Here is a 4,951-nt window from a genome sequence, read left to right as displayed (position 1 = left end):
CTGTGCGAGAAGTATTAACACCATCACCGTCCGTAACATGTTGCACTGTAAAGCTGGATTAGGATGGCAAACATTGCCTAATCATAGGTATAGTTAAATAGCTATTATTAAGAAAATAACAAAGATATACCGAAAAAGGAAAGAAATGCATATTTGTTTCACACTTTAGATTCTCTAAATCAAGATAATTATTATGATACAATGATGTACATATGCAGTGTGGGGAAAATACATCTCAAAATGTTCATTTTTTACGTTATATAGTTAGGTTGTGCCCCAAATCATAAAATATTTGGAATGGCATTACCTACAGCTGTACCAAGTTTCATGTTTTTCATCACTAAGTGTACAATGCTTCACGAAACGTCCTGTACTGCGGCATCACAATCACATCCCGAGTTTTGAGGAAACTTCGAATGGCTTTTGTAGCATGCTCTTAGCTGACATTAGAAACCGATAGAATTTGGATTACATGAAAGATGGTTTTACCGTGGGAAAAGTTTGTTACAATCTTATGTATTGTTCATCAATTACCAAGACATTTTACATTAAAAAGTGTATTTATAATGTGCCAGATTCTAACCACCAACTGGATACTTATAGCGCTACACTATTTTAACCCCGGTCAATGGATCCGTGTGCACTTGATTTTGATTCTCATCTCCCTGAGGAGTATACAAGTCAATCTGCCCGCGGGGCGCTAGACGGTTCACAGCCACATTACCATCTCATTCTACCGGGTATCCACTCACTGCTGGGTGAACAGAGGCAAACTTCGAACAAAGTCACTTGCCACATGTGGAACATGTTCTTCAGTGTTGGGGAGGACCGAAGCCCTAGAAACTCTCAGAAGTCAAGCTGCTGAACGCGGTCACCCATGCAAGTACTCTCCGAGACCGTACACAGGACCAGGTGCCACCACTACCCGCTAAGGGTTACATATTTGTGACCTGAGCGCTGTACACAGGACAACGTGCCACCACTACCCGCTAAGGGTTACATATTTGTGACCTGAGCGCTGTACACAGGACAACGTGCCACTTCTAACCGCTATGGGTTACATATTTGTGACCTGAGCGCTGTACACAGGACAACGTGCCACCACTACCCGCTAAGGGTTACATATTTGTGACCTGAGCGCTGTACACAGGACAACGTGCCACCACTACCCGCTATGGGTTACATATTTGTGACCTGAGCGCTGTACACAGGACAACGTGCCACTACTAACCGCTATGGGTTACATATTTGTGACCTGAGCGCTGTACACAGGACAACTTGCCACCACTACCCGCTATGGGTTACATATTTGTGACCTGAGCGCTGTACACAGGACAACGTGCCACTACTAACCGCTATGGGTTACATATTTGTGACCTGAGCGCTGTACACAGGACAACGTGCCACCACTACCCGCTATGGGTTACATATTTGTGACCTGAGCGCTGTACACAGGACAACGTGCCACTACTAACCGCTATGGGTTACATATTTGTGACCTGAGCGCTGTACACAGGACAACGTGCCACTACTAACCGCTATGGGTTACATATTTGTGACCTGTGCGCTGTACACAGGACAACGTGCCACTACTAACCGCTATGGGTTACATATTTGTGACCTGAGCGCTGTACACAGGACAACGTGCCACCACTACCCGCTATGGGTTACATATTTGTGACCTGAGCGCTGTACACAGGACAACGTGCCACTACTAACCGCTATGGGTTACATATTTGTGACCTGAGCGCTGTACACAGGACAACGTGCCACCACTACCCGCTATGGGTTACATATTTGTGACCTGAGCGCTGTACACAGGACAACGTGCCACTACTACCCGCTATGGGTTACATATTTGTGACCTGAGCGCTGTACACAGGACAACGTGCCACTACTACCCGCTATGGGTTACATATTTGTGACCTGAGCGCTGTACACAGGACAACGTGCCACCACTACCCGCTATGGGTTACATATTTGTGACCTGTGCGCTGTACACAGGACAACGTGCCACCACTACCCGCTATGGGTTACATATTTGTGACCAGTGCGCTGTACACAGAACAACGTGCCACCACTACCCGCTAAGGGTTACATATTTCTAAATTTCCCGATTCGATGTCTGCTTTATAGACACGCTTTTCGTTGAGGTTTTCATCAATTTACTGTTGCAGTATTCCAACAAAACAAATAACTTGTGTGACGATGTTTAACGTTTTTGGAAGAATATGGCCTTGTTAGACTGGAATGAACATGTAAATAGACCAGCAACATCACCGAAGCGTGCCATGGATGTCAGAAACCCCAGACGCCAGGCCGAGACTAAAGTTCTCAAACAGAAAACTTACATCATGTGGGATCGGATTTGGAAGGACTATGTCGCTTTTTTGATAATGACGTTGAAACTTTTAACAATGTTATTTGTTACAACTATAATGGAATGCATACCGATATTCACGTGTTGCCAATCACCGCATGTATTTTAGATTGAGACACGTGGGTTATAATAAATCGCAGGTTCTGCCAGTTTTCCCTTTTGTGTAAAATAGTTACCACGCATGCGCCAGGTTAGGTTCACCTACTTACTGGAGTGAGTGAGTGAGTTAAGTTTTAAGTCACATCGGCAATATTTCAGCCATATCGTGACTAGCAATGGTGAAGTATAATACATAGATTGAAGCTTATGTAAAAACCTGTCAACGAGGGACAGTAAAATAACTAGATATATCACAGAAATAAATGTAAAACTAGTATTTAATCATAAAATCAATAGCACTATACAAAACATGACAATATAAAAACGGGCTATAGATCGCCAGCAACTGAAGGTAGACCACCATGCTAGGGTCCATGGGGACTTACAGTACTTTTGCTACCTGCATGGACCCCAGCCGGATTTACATCATCCCTTCAGCTATTGGCGATTATGACAAATTTAGCCAAAGGTAAACGAACAGATATACTACTATTAAAAATGTGGTCAAAATAAATATACTTTGAAAGACGTGGTCTTACAGATCCTCTCAGGGGGACAATAATTTTACACTACTTCAACCCCCTTCGAGGATACAGCCACTAACAATCTCAGTTATCAAATTTATTTTACCAATTATAAAAATTATACAATATACGAAACATATCAATCAAAATTTATGCAACAATTCAATTTCTTTTAAAAAGGCAATAATTAAATGAACACTGATATTAAAAAGAGCCTTTAAGGTTGAAACATTGAAATATTTATCCCTTGTGATGGAAAAATCAACACAATCAAGCAGGACATGCTTGACGGTGATTCTCTCATCACAAGGGATGCAAAATGGAGGATCCTCACCTTTTAAAAGATATTCGTGTGTATACCTGCTATGGCCAATACGACATCGTCGCATAATGACCTCTTCAAATCTGGACTGACAGCCCAAGTAGGTGTAACCAATATTTGGTTTAATTGCATGTAATTTATTGATACCGACTTGGGAGTCCCACTTCTTTTGCATAAGATCACAAATATAAGATCTGATTACAGGTTTAAAATCAGTGTATGGGATAAGAAGTGGTGTCACAGATTTGTTGAGTGCTGCTTTAGCAGCAGCATCAGCCATTGAGTTGCCTTTGATGCCCACATGACTGGGCAACCAACAAAAGACGATGTCATATTGGCCAGTAGCAAGTTCATTAAATAATTCAATGATTTTGATTAAAAGTGGATGTTGACATGCTACGTTATGGATAGCCTGCAGGCAAGAAAGAGAATCGGAAAATATGATAAATTTCTTATATTTTGACTGTTTACTGATATATTGTAAAGCTGTTAAAATGGCATTTGCCTCTGCTGTGAAAATGGAACTAGTATCGGTTAATCTGGAGGAGATAATCCTGGATCCAATGACAGTGGCGCTGGCAACAGCGCCACTATCCTTGGATCCATCTGTAAATATAGATTTGTAAGTATTATATGTGTTTCTTAATTCATTATATTTTTGTTGATAAATAAGTGGATTAGTTTCCGATTTCTTTAAGTTAGTTAATGTCAGATCCACCTCTGGCTTTACTAACTGCCAAGGTGGAGAAGACAAAAGCTGCGTGGGGGCTATATCGTCAAGATTAATTTGAGCAGCTGAAATATCAGATTGAAGTCGTATTCCAAGTGGGGGGAGAACCGATGATTTTTTTTGATAGAGATTTTCATAGAGGGGGTTAAAAACACAGTCATATGCTGGATTCGAATTATTAGAGCGTAATTTAGAGACATACTGTAAGGATAATTTAATGCGGCGTTGTTTAAGAGATGGCTCATCAGCTTCAACGTACAGACTGTGAATAGGAGAAGTTCGGAAAGATCCAAGACATAGTCTTAGACCTTGATGATGGATAGTATCCAAAAGTTTAAGGTTGCTTTTGCAGGCTCCACCATAGACGATGGAGCCATAATCCAGTTTAGAGCGAATTAGTGCTCTGTATAATTGGAGTAGGGTTTTCTGATCCCCTCCCCACTTGGAATTTGAAACAACTTTCAGGAGGTCAAGGGCCTTCAGGCATTTATTTTTCAAATATTTTATATGTGGTAAAAACGTTAAATGGTGGTCAAAAATAATACCCCTACTTACTGGAAGGTTTTTTAGATATGTATACATTATTGTTTATTTTGGCACTAATGTTTTTACTACAATAGCATGTGCTGTGTGAAATCGCAAAGAACAATGAAGAGCGAAGCGTGGTGTATTTCACGATAAAACATCGTTCTATCATGACGTAATTTCTGGAGATTCGAACATGCGGTCGCAACTTGATGACGTAAATATGACAACGATATGTTTGAGAGGGAAGTGTCCAGTGAGTTATTACCCATAGATGTAGCTGGACAGCGCAGATGAACGCAATGACCGCGCGATCGCACCCAAAGGTAGGCGAGATATGACAATCGGTATTGGGAGAACAGGTACAGACA

General features: G+C 41.4%; 1 protein-coding gene across 1 annotated transcript in view; it reads right to left on the bottom strand.

The window, feature by feature from the left end:
- LOC139478673 (ceramide kinase-like) overlaps positions 1-4,951 on the bottom strand; it is a 36,345-nt gene that overhangs the window by 5,491 nt on the left and 25,903 nt on the right. The gene's annotated exons all lie outside the window — the stretch shown is intronic.

This window comes from Haliotis cracherodii, unplaced genomic scaffold, assembly GCF_022045235.1.
Source record: "Haliotis cracherodii isolate W230 unplaced genomic scaffold, xgHalCrac1.p SCAF_4, whole genome shotgun sequence".
NCBI lineage: Eukaryota > Metazoa > Mollusca > Gastropoda > Lepetellida > Haliotidae > Haliotis > Haliotis cracherodii.
The sequence above is the reverse complement of the archived record's forward strand: the minus strand, read 5'-3'. Positions and strand labels throughout refer to the sequence as shown.